The following is a 15,425-nucleotide window of genomic DNA, read 5'->3' as shown; positions in this document are numbered from 1 at the left end:
CCTGGTAGATCGGGACGGCAACACGAATCTATCATGGAGTCCGGATGTCACAAGGAGCAGGCTGGGATTGAACTCACTATTTCAGGGTGCTGAGGCAGCTGCTCTAACCACTAGCCCACACCTCCATTCTATTTTTGTCTGATCACAACATAAAACTACAAGAGATATATTGTTGACAATTCCATATCATTGCAAACAAACACCCATCCCTCAAGAGGACACCTGGCAATGCAGGAGTTTTAGCTTTTGTTCAAGTATATCTGTGTGTCTTTGCTGTGTCCTCACCTTTTGCTTTCCAAACAGTTGGACCAAGTGAACCCCATTTTATATATTAAAACGATTTTATACCACCTACCTGCCTCCAAGAGGCAATCGAAGCAGTATAAATGAAATCAAATAAAACATATCAACCAATCATACCACCCAACCATATTTTCTCTGCCTCGGACTTGCAGATCTTCAGTGAATTCAGCTAGTAAAGGAGGCAGTTGCTTGAAACTGCTCCCTCTGTGAGCAAAGTTCTAGGTATGGAGGCAGGGCCAGCGTTCTACGGGTGCAAACAGAGCAATTGTCCTGCGCCTCCATGCCAGAGGGAGCCCTCAGCGTGCTTGAAGCTGAAGGGGGCACAGTTTCCTGACCACTGACTCTATTGGCTATTCCTCCCCAGCATTCTAGACACCACCTCTGTGTAGATGTAAAGCCTTTGGCATAACAGAAACATGGTGGAACGAGGAAATTGAATGGGATACAGTACTGCAGGGATACAAGCTTTACAGAAGAGACAGAACAGGGCAGAAAGGGGGAGGCATTGCCCTATATGTCCAGGAAGGAGTAGAATCTATTGGAGAAGGGAAGGCGGAGGAGAAAAGGAAACTGGAGTCCCTCTGGGTAAAGATCCCCAGACAGAATGGAGCAGACACAAAAATAGGTCTCTACTATCGACCCCCAGGTCAGACAGTGGAAACAGACTCTGAGATGATAGAAGAAATAAGACATGAATGTAGGACGGGCAATGTAAAGATCATGGGTGACTTCAATTTCCCAGGAATAGCCTGGAACCTAGTAACCTCAAGTTGCGGCAAAGAAATAAAGTTCCTGGAAATGATGGGGGACCGCTTCCTAGAACAAATGGTCGGAGAACTGACAAGAGGAAACGCCACCTTGGACTTGGTCCTAAATGGCATAACTGGGCAAACAAAAGAAGTAGAAGTCACGGTCCCGCTGGGGACGAGCGATCACAGTATGATTTACTTTAAACTTGACATCGGGAAGGGGAAGCGAACTAAGACCCTAACCACGACCTTTAACTTTAAAAAAGGAAGATACGATAACATGAGAGCCATGGTAAGAAAACGGATCAAGAAAAGGATAGCCAAAATCGAAACGGTAGAGCAAGCATGGTCCCTACTAAAAAATACTATCACCGAAGCACAGAATCTATACATTCCGCAGATAGCCAAAGGAAGGAAAACTAAAGCCAAAAGAGAACCAGCTTGGCTAACCAAAGAGGTGAAGGATGCAGTTAGGGAAAAGAAGGACTCATTTAAAAAATGGAAACGCGAGAAAACAACCGAGGCTTGAAACAGTCACAAAGACGACCAGAAGGCTGTGAGAGAAGCTAAAAGGACCTATGAGGAAAAGATAGCCCAAGAGGCCAAAAACTTCAAACCCTTTTTTAGATATGTTAAAGGGAAGAAACCTGCAAAGGAGACAGTAGGCCCTCTCGACAACCAAGGAAGAAAAGGATACATCAAAGAGGACAAACAGATTGCAGACAGATTAAATTCCTTCTTTGCTTCTGTCTTTACCAAGGAAGACACCACATCAATATCCGAAATAGTGAAAGTTTTCAAGGGGGAGATGGAGGAGAGCCTTACCACGGTGAAGGTGGATCTGGACCAGATATACTATCAGATTGACAGACTAAAGAGTGACAAATCCCCTGGCCCAGATGGAATTCACCCGAGAGTATTAAAGGAACTAAAGGTGGAAATCGGAGAACTACTGCAATCCCTTGCTAATATGTCAATTAGAACCGGACGGATACCAGAAGACTGGAAGATAGCGAACGTCATCCCAATCTTCAAAAAAGGATCAAGGGGAGAACCGGGAAACTATAGACCTGTGAGTCTCACATCGGTCCCTGGGAAAATGGTTGAGGCTTTGATTAAAGACAGCATAATACAGCATCTGGATAACCATGACCTGCTGAGAGGTAGTCAGCATGGCTTCAGGAAAGGGAAGTTGTGCTTGACAAACTTACTTCAGTTTTTCGAGGGAGTGAACAAACAAGTCGATAGCGGAGAACTGGTAGACATAATATACTTGGACTTCCAGAAAGCGTTCAACAAAGTACCTCATGCGAGACTTCTCAAAAAACTACAAAGTCATGGAATAGAAGGGGATATACTAAGATGGAAAATGGCTGGAAAACAGAAGACAGAGAGTGGGCATAAATGGGAAGTACTCAGACTGGAAGAAAGTAACTAGCGGTGTGCCTCAGGGCTCGGTTCTTGGGCCTATCTTATTCAATATCTTCGTAAATGACCTGGAAGAAGAAACGACCAGTGTTATCGTCAAGTTTGCAGATGACACAAAGCTATGCCGAGCAATCAGGTCACAAAGAGACAGCGAAGAACTCCAGAGAGATTTGAAGCAACTTGAGAGATGGGCAGAAAATTGGCAGATGAGTTTTAATGTAGAAAAATGCAAAGTGATGCACCTGGGCAGCAAAAACAAGGAGCATGGATATAAACTGTTAGGTATAACATTGGGGAAGAGTGAACAAGAAAAAGACCTGGGGGTACTGATAGACAGGACCCTGAAGCCATCGGCTCAATGCGCAGTGGCAGCAAAGAAAGCTAACAGGATGTTAGGCATGATAAAGAAGGGAATCACGAGTAGATCAAGGGAGGTCATAATGCCGCTTTATAGAGCGATGGTCAGACCACACTTAGAATACTGTGTCCAACACTGGTCTCTATACCTGAAGAAGGATATAACACTGCTGGAGAGGGTGCAGAGGCGAGCGACAAAGCTAGTAAAAGGTATGGAGAACTTGAGCTACAAAGATCGCCTCAGAAAACTGGGATTAATCACCCTTGAAAAGAGAAGACTGAGAGGGGATCTGATAGAGGCTATTAAATTGCTAAAAGGAGTCGACAAAATGAAGCAAGCTCACTTACCAGCAGAGCGAAAGGATGGTGAGCAAGAAACAGCGTTATTCACATTGGCAAATGTAACCCAGACTCGGACCAGAGGTCATGGCCTGAAGCTGAGAGGGGACACGGCCAGGACAAATGTCAGAAAGTTCTGCTTCACACAGCGAGTGGTTAATGCCTGGAACTCTCTCCCAAAAGAGCTGGTGGAGGAAACCACCATTCTAGGATTTAAGGGAAAATTGGATGCACATCTTCTTGCAGGACACATTGAGGGATCCGAGTGACTAATGTATTCGCCAGGGTACACCTGGCTGAGCCTCCACGTGTGCGGATCACCGGACTGGATGGACCCTGGGTCTGATCCGTGCAGGCATTTCTTATATTCTTTTGGGGTAAAATTTGGTAATTATCTCGCAGGAAATACATGGAGGCTGCATGAAGGCTAAGTGGAACATCACTCTTTCTATTCAGCAACCATTGTAGGACAAGTTCAAAGAAGCGTGGGATGAACACAGAGGATTTAGAATCAGAAAATAATATTAAATATTGAACTAAGGTAAGTACTGGGCAGACTTGCATGGTCTGTGTCTGTATATGGCCGTTTGGTGGAGGATGGGCTGGGGAGGGCTTCAAAGGCTGGGAGGGTATAGATGGGCTGGAGTAAGTCTTAACAGAGATTTCGGCAGTTGGAACCCAAGTACAGTATCGGGTAAAGGTTTGGATTCTTGCCCAGAAATAGCTAAGAAGAAAAAATTTAAAAATTTAAATTGAATCAGGTTGAGCAGACTGGATGGACCATTTGGGTCTTTATCTGTCATCATCTACTATGTTACTATGTTAAGTTCAACTTCTGAGGAACAGATTTGATAGCGGGTTATGGAGTAGAGAATGACACAGGGACAAATTTTCCCCTGTCCCCCACGGGAACTCATTTTCCCATCCTGTCCCAGCGAGTTCTTTTCTTGTCCCTGCCTCATTCCTGCAAGCTCCGTCCTCATCTGCACAAGCCTCAAACACTTTAAAATCATAAGGGTTCGAGGCTTGTGCGGTTAAGGCAGAGCTCACAGGAATGGGGCAGGGACAGGGATAGTGACAAAATTCACAGGGACGGGACGGGGAAATTGAGTTCCTCCGGGGACGGGGACAAATTTGTCCCCGTGTCATTCTCTATTATGGAGTTACAATCAGCTTTGAAAGGAATTCAGATTTTAAAATGTTTTAAGGTAAGAGGATATTTTGGATTTCTCTTGCGGTTTTGGCCCCTCTTCTGATGACACTTGAGAGGAAGCTCAGTGCTCAAAGGCTGATTTGACTGTAAGTGTTTGCTGGCAGCTGAGCTCTCTGGGGTTTGGCAAGTTCCTTACCAAAGCAGGCACATAGCCAAATTAATCAGTGCCTAAACAACCAGTTCCTGTTTGTTTATTTGCTCAGTAACTGCTGTTACAATTTTATGTTATGAAAACAAAATATTTGGGTCATAGTCTCAAAAGGATCCCGGGTTAAGGACACTGGAAGTGAATGCTGTGGATCCATATGGAACAGAAGGGGAGAGATCAAGTGGCTAGAACTTCATCATCCCCTGCGTCAGTGCCACAGCAAGACACTTCAGATGGAAAGAGGGATGTGGGAGGACTTTCTGACTTGGCTGCAAGCTGAATCGCATCACGATCGATGCCAGCAGTGGTTCAGGTGGAACAGTTGCAGTGCACTCACTGCTTATGGAGCAAAGCCATGCCCAACCACACCGCAGGGCCAAGCGGCAGCCATGACATTGCAAAGCTTGGGAGCACCACGTTGCCAGGCACAGCTAAGACATAGCTCAGCTGTCCTGATGACAGTGACAGACATTGATCCGTCTGCACCAACACACTGCTAGTCGCTGTGCCACCCACAGATTGGATGGTATAAAGAAATGCCAGCTTTAGCTCAAACAACACAGCCAGATTGCATGCTTCAGCCCAGAAAGCAAAAGAGCACAAGGAAGCTATTAATAGGAGAGTGGATCATGTGGAAAAGAGTGCTGAAGCCTCAGCTGCAGTGTATTATCTGTCAACTCCTCCCCTAACCTCTACCAGAAGACCATTACAAAGAATAACTTGACTGCATTCTTAACCGGTGTTTTGGCCTACACACAGTTGATCATTGTAGGAAAACCTGGCTCAGAATTGACTAACAGTCATTTCTAGGCCAGTAGCGCAGTGTCTCAGAAGTGGTTGACAGTACCTATGTGCTGGGATGAGAAACAAATACCTCCTGTCAGCCAAGCGTGGTGTGACAGCTATGAAGGTGAAAGTGAGAAGCAATACTGTACTTGAATGCTTCAGCAAGGGAGGTGGAAAAGGATCACTTGTAGTTTCCATAAGCAGGGATGGTTGTGTATCTTAAGAGCCTTAAACAAGAGTCCACATATATAGTGAAAGGAGACCTCCAATCAAAATGAACACAGGTGAACAAGGAAGTTTAAAATCACATGGCCTCATGGTCTATGTTCCCTCTAAGCCAGGGGTGTCCAACCTTTTGGCTTCTCTGGGCCGCACTGGCTGAAAATTTTTTTTCTAGGGCCGCACAAACACGAAAACGCTGCAGCAAGACAGAGGAGGAGGCCGGCATGATGATAAACCACCGGGGGCAGCAAAAGAAAGCACTGCATCGCCCTTGATCAGGGCTGCACAAAATACTTCACGGGGCCGCAGGTTGGACACCTCTGCTCTAAGCTGAGCTCATGAGCGATTGTTCATACATTCTAGGAGTGTCGCTCACAAAAAAAACAAAAGTGCAAATCTGGAAAAGTGTTGGTTTTTAGAACTTGTGGCTCAGGTAAACATTTTTTAGAACTTGTCACTTGTGCAAAATTTGCACACGCTCGGCCAATCCTTAGAAGAAGTGTTGCTCATGGTGTAATCAGTAGGACACTCCCCACTGCACCCACTACCTGAGTTCAAATCCCATACTAGGATTTCTGTAAGGTCATAGGCAGCGGGATGCTTTTTGTTTGGGGGGGCCGCAAGCTTCGCTCCAGACCCTGCCCAATATCCACCCCAGACCCTGCCCCCATAATAGTACTAATTGTAATACCATTTTTTTCATTCATTTTTCATATATAATCTTATTAACAATACATAATGGTTAACCACAAAATTAAACTACACTGCATGCTTCTCAACATTCATTCCTACCAGAACACAGATAACCCCTATGGAAATACAGGACCACAAACTAAAAGTATTATTATATACAAACAAAACCCTAAGATGCAAGACTCTGCATGCAGTACAACCTCAGAGAAATAGAAACAAATGCATTTCTTCCTGAACAGTGCAAAATATAGACAGCAGATGTAAATTCTCAAAACTGACACAATTCAATCACTATATTGAAAATAAAATCATTTCCCCTACCTTTGTCAACTGGTGATTTTGGTTTTCAAACCATCTTTCCCAATCTCTGGCTGCACTTCCTTCTGTCTGTGCTCTTAACTGTGTATCCAGGGCCACTTTATCCATTTACTGTTTTTCTCTCCTTCACTTTCTGCCATACATCCATCTTTGTTTCCCTCCCCCACCAGCAGCATTTCATTCTCTCCCTTCCCACTACCCCACCTGTGCAGCATCTCTCTTTTCCTCCTTTCCTAACTCCCCCCCCCCCGCCCAACCTGTGCATTTGTCCTTCCCAACCCTCTCCCAGTACGTGCAGTATCTTTCTTTCTCAGCCGCCTCCAAGCTCCTGAGCATGTGTTCTCCCTGTCTTCCCAACTCCCTACCCTCAGCCCCAGCCCATGGTATGTATAACGTTATTTCCTTCCTCCCTAGCGGGACCCTGCCGCATGACCTCTTTCTATGGCTTTCAACTCTTGACTCCAGATTCCCAACTCTCCTAACTCTACCACATACCTACCTCCTCCCCAGTGTTTGTTTTTCTAAATCTTTGGGCAGCGTCAATGAGATCAGTATCTTGCCATCGGCCTGCCCCAGAAGTCTTCTTTTAGCAGCAATTTCCTGTTTCTTCATAGGCGGGCTACTCTGAAAGAAGACTTCTGTGGCAAGCCAACAGCAAGATGCCCGAAGATTTAAAAAAACAGATACCGGGAAGGAGGTTGGTGTGTGGGAGAGTTGGTTGTCGGGAGTCAAGAGTTAAAAGCCGAAGAAAGAGGTCATGCGGCAGGGTTCTACTAGGAGGGAAGGAAGGAATTAACACTGACCAGTCGGGAATCAGAGCCACTGCCAATTTTGGGGGAGGCTGTGGCCCCCCCACCCCAAAGTTCCAATGTTTATGTGTCAGGTAACCAGCCTCTGGCCAGGTCAGCCATCCATCCAGCTGAGTGGAGTGGAAAGGGTAGATGTGAACTGCTTGCTCATCCTTTCCACAAATACTAGGACTAGGGGGCATGCGAGTAGATTTAAAACAAACTGGAGAAAATATTTCTTCACACAGCATGTAATTAAACTCTGGAATTCATTGCCAGAGAATGATGAAATCAGCTTAGCAGGGTTTAAAAAGGCTTGAATAATTTCCTACAAGAGAAGTCCATAGGCCATTATTGAGATGACTTGGGGAAATCCACTGCTTATTCCTAAGATAAGCTGCATAAAATCTGTTTTACTACTTGGGATCTAGCTAGGTACTTGGGACCTGGGTTGGATCAAAACTTACTCACAGTGCCCTCCCTAAAAATAATTAATACAAGATAATCTCAGGCGCAAAAAAATACGATCATGTTACCCCTTTGCTCCAAGACGCCCATTGGTTGCCAATCTCACACCGAGTAACTTATAAAATTGCCCTTCTGACATTTAAAACAATGCTGAGCAACACACCAGCTTTCATAGATAGACTTTTGATTCCTTACGACCCCCCAAGATCTCTAAGATCTATCTCTCAATATAACCTTAATATTCCCTCTTTAAAAATCATTGGCACGTGTCGCACTTCCACGTTTTCTGTAACAGCCCCTACAATCTGGAACGCTCTCCCTTTATATCTAAAAATGGAAAAAAACCTAAAAAATTTTAAAAGCAATTTAAAGTGCTTTCTTTTTAAAGATGCTTTTAACTAAACTATGGTAGTTTAACTATTAATTTTATATTGTTTCCCAGTCCTTAAGTGTTTTTTCCCTATATGTTACTCACTTTTTCTATTACAATTGTATTTCTCCCCCCTTCCCACATGTAACTATGGCCTACGGGTCAATATTTATTTAGTTTTGTACGGTCAGTAGTCCTGTAGATTTTATAGAAAAGTACGTCCAATTGTTTTGTTTGTTTAAATGTTAATGTTTTTACTTTGTACAACGCTTTGAAGAATCAAAAACTGAATAAACTCTAAACTATGTAACAAAATATTCACAGTGTATGCTCCTCAATTATGGAACTCTATGCCTTCCTTTCTTAGAATCATGCCATCTTTGGACAAATTCAAGAGTTCCTCAAAAACTTTCTTATACAAAGATGCTTTTGAAGTATAAAACTCTATTTGACTCTTTTTCTTTTATCTTAAAGGATAAGTGCCTAAATTCTGAAGTAAAGAGGCTATGCTTATTTTCCCTTTAATCCTTAATTGTACTTTCCCTTACATGTTACTTTCCTATAACTAAAGTAGTTCTTCCCCTTTTTCCTTCTGTATCAAGTTAGCCCTTGTCTGAGTTGGTTTAAATTTTAAGCTATAAGATAATGATTTTGTTTGTATTTTGTACATCGCCTAGAACCTTTAAAAGTGATACTATCAAATTTTAAATAAACCTGAAACCACTGTTGGAAACAGGATACTGGGCTTGATGGACCTTCGGTCTGCCCCAGTATGGCAATTATTATGTTCAGGCAGTGAAGATTCCTGGGGAAGGCAGCCCCTATAAATCATTCACTACTTCACTTTTTTTTTTTTTTTACTATATCTTATAAAATCTTTTTGTCAAACATAATTTGCCCATAATTTTTAATCTCTCTTTTGTCCCAGTCTTCTTCTGGCTGTGCGCAGATGGGAAAGATTTTATGAGTAGCAACAAGGATCCCCTCAAAATTGTAGACCCAGCTGTCAACAAGAAAAATCTCTCACATCTTAGTTCAGTGGTGGTCTGCCTAAACCCAACCTAGCAGAGCTCTAAGGTCAAAGCTTATATTTTTCTGTTCTTATTATTCCTTTTAGGGGGCAGAATTTTAACTGCAGCCACAGCAAGCAAAGAAACTAAAGTCAGAGTCAGCCTTGGCAGAAGTGGAACAGTAATAATGGCTGTGTTGTGTATTGCTCTTTTGACAGTGTGGCCCAGGGATCACTGAAGCCTGGTGTTAGCCCCTATATCTGCATATGCTGGGCGTTGCAGGGAAATTTATGCCCTGGAATCCGCATAATTCCACATCTAGTAATTTTCCATAGAGCCATACAAGGTTATCAGGAGGGTAGTTGAGGCTATGTATCCCATGATTTTGGAGGGAAAATATCTTTTCTCAGCCATATGGTTGGCAACTGAAATCAATCTGCCTTATGTGTCACATGGTGACCCATCAAAAGTGCGCCGATAATCATGCACCGACATTTGCATGAAGGACAAATGCGCACCGCATCCTATGCCTTCCCGTTTGCGCTCTTAGGGTGGTCTGGGGGGGAAGCCCCCCCAAAACACTTAAAACTCACTCCCGTTTCTGCTCTTCCACTCTCAGGGGGGCTGTGTGGGGAACACCCTCCCCCTACTACAATTCTGCTCTCCTTCAAGGGGATGCCAACGCGCTCGATTGCCGCCAAACCCCTCACTACACTTACCATTGACCCTGATAATCCCGCTCCCTTCATGCGCGCACCTGTCCCTGTACGCATTTGACGGAGCAGAATTGTCGGCGCATCAATGTCCTACATGCTACTGACGGTGTAGTGTGTCACATTGAGGCAGCAGTGCTTTGGAGAGAGAGAGAGACAATCACTCTGCTCCACAAAGAGGAGAACCAAAAGACTAACTATTAGCCAACCTGGAAGCTCTTCCTGGGTTCTCATTCCCAGTTCAGCAATCACTGCCGGTACAGTGTAGAATTAGCCACAGTGAAAGGCTTTCTTTCTCTACTGAGCTGGCTGAACAAGCCAGTGGGGTTTCTGAACTCTCAAGAAGGGACAGAGAAAAGAGGAGAGGCGTTAACAGGTTCCTTCACATGTGAACGGAGGATGAGGACAACTAGAGCTTCAGGTGGCCTCAGCATATAGGCCTAGAACTTGTCTATAGTGCTCAGAGAGGAGTGAGGGAGAGGACAGCACAGGAGAATCAAGATGTCTTGCTTTATTTTGTCTTGCTTGTTTTATTATGTACATTGCCTGTACATCCCCATTTCCAAGGAGAGTAAAACTGTGGTATATTCTACGAGAAAATAGAACTAAAAACAAAGTAACATAGTAAATGAGGGCAGATAAAGACACGAGTGGTCCATAAATTAATTTAGTTTAAATGGTCCTTTTTCTTAGATATTTCTGGTAGTGTGCTTAGGTTCCATCTACTGGAGTCTCCATCAAAGCTCACTCCAGCCCATCCGCAACTGAATGTCCATATACGGGACACAGACCGTGCAAGCCTGCCCAGTACTGGCCTTTGTTCCTTCAATATATAAACCCATTATTTTCTGATTTGAGATCCTCTGTGTTCATCCCACACTTGTTTGAACCCTGTCACCGTTTTCTTCTCCACCACCTCCCCAACTACTTCAAGTGATCTCTTGCTACTATTCTTCTTGATTACTGTTCCTAAAGATTGACCCCTAATAAGTTATGAATACCTGATCAGCATGAAATGGACTTATTTATGGGAGTACCCCCAAGCGCTGCAACAGTGAGGGCCTTGAAGATAATTCCTTCTCCTCCTCCACAAGACCCATCATCTTCTTTATTTATTTGGTTTGTTTTATATCCCGTCCTCCCCAACGAGCTCAGAGCAGGTGAAAAGGTTGATATATGTAATACGTAGACAAATTGGTTCTAAATTTACATGTGTACAGTACAGTTTGATCATCACTGAGTCAGGTGTAGCATACAATTTGGTCATCTTAAGTTTCCATACAGAGAGTGGTGTAGCCCTGGATAATGCCTTTGGACAGGTGTCTCCTTGAAGATCTCTACAAAAGTATAGCTTGCCTTTATCATAATCACTTTCATACTCACGCTAATTCTTTCTCCTTCACCTTTTGTTGTTTCCTTTTTGGTTTTTCCTAATAATAAATTGTAAAATCTGTCCTTCCCTCCTTTAGTCTACTTGTCTCTGTAATTGTCATTACTGATTTTTAATTTTTTTTTCACCTTTTCCCCTTATTTCCTTTTTTATTGTAAACCGCTTTGATTTATCAGGGTATATCAAATAAAGTAACTGTAAGGTTCAGTGTAAGCTTTACACACAAACAACATTTAGAAAATGATTCCAACAAGACAATAGCACAGAATGCCATATTTATCACTTTTTCCACGCAAGACATATCTGATTCCAACGGGTACACACATAACATAAGAACATAAGCATCTGCCGAGACAGACCACAGGTCCATCGTGCCCAGCAGTCCGCTCCCGCGGCAGCCCCCCAGGTCAATGACCTGTAAGTGATCCTTTACTAAGACATTTTATCCTGTATAGTACCCCTCTAATTATACCCTTCAATCCCCTTTTCCTTCAGGAACTCATCCAATCCCTTTTTGAAACCCAAAATCGTACTCTGCTCTACCACCTCTTCTGGAAGTGCATTCCAGGTATCCACCACCCTCTGAGTGAAGAAGAACTTCCTGGTATTTGTTCTGAATCTGTCTCCCTTCAATTTTTTTGAGTGCCCTCTTGTTCTTGTTGTTCCCGCCAGTCTGAAGAATCTGTTCCTCTCTACCTTCTCTATATCCTTCATGATATTGTAAGTTTCTATCATGTCCCCTCTAAGTCTCCGCTTTTCCAGAGAAAAGAGCCCCAACTTCTCCAGCCTTTCAGCATATGAAAGGTTTTCCATGCCCTTTATCATTCTTGTTGCTCTTCTCTGCACACCCATTTCCATAAACACATATTATCTTAAATGTATAGATAAAAGATTACACATATATGCTAGAGCAACCACATAAACATATGTGTGCAGTCATCTGCAAGTAATCAGAGACAAGCACACCCATACAAAAATACACATATACAATGCCATATTTCTCTGTTGGCCCCAGAAAAAGGAGGACGGATTGGGACATCTGGGAGTTACTTCCATGGAATCTGTCCTCCTTACTTCCGTTGCTTTCAGTGGAAGTAAAACCCAGATGTCTCAATCCATCCTCCTCTTTCTGGAGCCATATGGTAACCCTAAGTACTGGTAAAGGATTGGGTTAACCAAACAGCCAAAAATCATCATGCTCCTCTTCCCTCTCCTCAGAGCTGGCAAAGGAGGATGAATGTAAATAGACCAAATAGTATATTAGTCTTACTCACTTTCCCTTTCCTCTACCCCCTCCATAAAAAAACCCTTTTAAGAAGACACAAAGCAGCCTGAGGACAGAGTTTCCCTCTCACCTCCCACCTGTGCCCCTCCCTTCCTTTCTACTCCTATAGAAATGTCCGCCTTGCTTGGGTGACGTCTCAGAACCTGTTTCCTTAGCATGACTCAGCTTCCTTATCATACTAGCAGCAAGATGAAAAAAAAGGGCAAAGATTGGAATAATTTATCTGAACTCTCTCAAAACCTTCTTGCTCATAGTGAGAGACTGTTTCCTGACTCACAGTTAGGTAAGGAGATGAGAGACAGGCAAGAGAGCAGTGATTCTCCAGTGATCTCATGATGACTAAATAGAAGAGCCTGGAGAAAGCAGCCGTTCCTTGTGACACAATGAACTGAAGGGCAAGGTCATCTTTGAAAAAAAGACATGAGCATTGTTACATATTTTTCTCTCCATTAACCCCCATTTTAATTAGCTTCATTTTTAACACTCAAGCTTCCCTCTCCTGGGGACAAAGTTGCCATAAGAACGTAAGAGTGCATTTTCCAAATCTGCACTTAATTTCTTCTTTCCACTCTTTGAAATTAATTGGAAACACAGTTGGTATGATCCGGTTATGGCTTTGAAACTCTGAGGCTCTTCCCTTTGGGGTCTTCATTTTCACAGCTCTGCACAGAGTCCCGAGTGCTTCTGAGTTGAAATCTCTATTAGTGAGACTGTACTGGAGCCTAATCTAGGAGTCTGGTGTTGTGCCTGAACTCCTGTGGCCTTGCTGTTGAATGCCTGCCAGCCTAAACACTCTCGTTTGCCTTTCTATAGCACACCAGAGTTGGCAGGGTCCCAGGCTCCGCTCCACCTCCTCTTCTTCTCTCATTACTTCCCGCATCCCCCTCCCTTCTGCTTTTCAGCTCCTTGGCAGATCAGGCATTCTTCCCTTATCAAAAGTGGAGGATCTGCAATCAGGGGTTATTGGAGTTCTAGCTCAGAGCAGGGCTGTGGCCTTCACTTAATTAAATCTAATAGAGGCCCTCCACCTGCATCTTCAGAAGTAAAAGCAACAACAGTCTGCATAAAACTGTGCAGGCAACTTTTCAAGTTGTGGCAAGCAGCAAAATGAAGTAGGAGGGGAAAGGGAGAGAAGGCATTAAAAAAAAAAAACATTCCTCTGGCTCCACCGTCTTTATCTGCATGGGGCAGCTGAACCGTAGGAGTGGCAGGCAGCCGGCAGCGTTTGCTGACACTCACTGAAAATGAGTTAGAATGTATACAGTAAACTAACTGTAACGAAGCAGATGAAAGTTTCCAGGTACCCAGTGAATCCAATTGGAAACAATATTCCACATCTTTGTGTGTGATACTTAAGAGGGTTTGTAAGGAAAAAGGTGTGGGAAAAAGTGTTATGTTATTTGTGGACTTACATCCCACCAAAACCAAGTGAAGTTCGGGAGGGTTAAACAAAGCGACATAATCATTAGAATAACAGTAATCAAAGCAGTAATGGCTACATTCAAGAGCCTTTATTGGCTTGTGCACTGCTACAGTGAGGTGGTTCATTTTCATCTCTTGGTCCCTAATATTTTACAAACAGAATCAGGGGGTGGCTATGGGGGTCATCTTGGCCCCCTCGATAGCCACCCTATATGTTGGCAAATTTGAAGAACTAATAATTTATCCCTCAATACAGTACCGTACCCACATATTAATGTGGAAACATTTTTTGGATGACATTTTCTTCCTATGGAAAGAATCATTACAAGAACTTCTAGGGTTCATCATCACTTAGATTAACACTAAGAATGAAAATCTACAGTTTACGGCTACATATATTACCACTAAAATTGAATTTTTGGATGTTCTAATTATGAAGGAGGGAAACCAATTGTCCACCACCCTGTATAGAAAGCCAGTAGCCCGTAATACGTTGTTACATTTCTCTAGCTTTCATCCATACAAACTCAAACACAGTTTCCCTGTCAGTCAATTCTTAAGGACCCGGAGAACATGCTCTGATTTGATGGAATTTAAGAGGGTAGCAGGTGACAGACAGCAGTTCCGTATGAGAGGGTACCCAGAAAAGTCTATTCAGCAAGCATATCTACGAGCGCATTATGCCCAATGGGATTTATTATTGAAAGAAAAGCTTAGGGAAAATCAATCGGACCAAGGAGCATCTAGACTAGTCTGTGTCTTACCCTATTCAGATGCAGTAAAAGCTATGGTGGGTTATATTAGACAGCACTGTTCCATTCTAAGAACATTAAGAGGGTAGGAAGAATTCCCCTTGATTGCATATACAAAAGGCAGGACTATAGGTCAGTTGTTAGAACAGCGAGGGGATCTAGAACATAAACAAGGCACCCATACTAAATGTTCGCGCTGTCAATGGTGCGATAAAACTATTGAGGGTGATCATTGGCTAGACCCTCAGACTAGATCAACTGTTTTTGCTCGTGAAAATACGAATTGTAAGACCGACTGGGTGATTTACATTATAGTGTGTCCCTGCCCTCTCGTTTATATGGGCCGTACTAAACGGCCCATTCAGCTGCGCCTTAATGAACATAAATCTCGCATCACTACAGGAGCTTTTTCAGCCCCTTTAGTCCAACACTGGACCGCAATGAAACATACAGCGGATCAGATACAATGGAGAGCGATTGACATTTTGACAGGTCATAAGGAGGAGGATAACAGGGAAGAGAAACTAAACTTTTTAGAACAGAGGTGAATTTACCGCCTCAACACGGTAACTCCATTCGGGCTGAATCTGGAATTAGAATGGTTATCCCTAATAAAAGGTCACCTCAGGGGGTCCCCTACATTTGTTCAGTTAATGAACTAGGTATTATAT

The 15,425-nt window shown here is 43.4% G+C and overlaps 1 protein-coding gene across 3 annotated transcripts in view; it reads right to left on the bottom strand.

The window, feature by feature from the left end:
• Nucleotides 1–15,425, bottom strand: part of SEMA4B (semaphorin 4B) — a 321,358-nt gene that overhangs the window by 221,985 nt on the left and 83,948 nt on the right. The window lies entirely within an intron of this gene.

Source organism: Geotrypetes seraphini, chromosome 14, assembly GCF_902459505.1.
Source record: "Geotrypetes seraphini chromosome 14, aGeoSer1.1, whole genome shotgun sequence".
In the NCBI taxonomy this organism is placed as follows: Eukaryota; Metazoa; Chordata; class Amphibia; order Gymnophiona; family Dermophiidae; genus Geotrypetes; species Geotrypetes seraphini.
The sequence above is the reverse complement of the archived record's forward strand: the minus strand, read 5'-3'. Positions and strand labels throughout refer to the sequence as shown.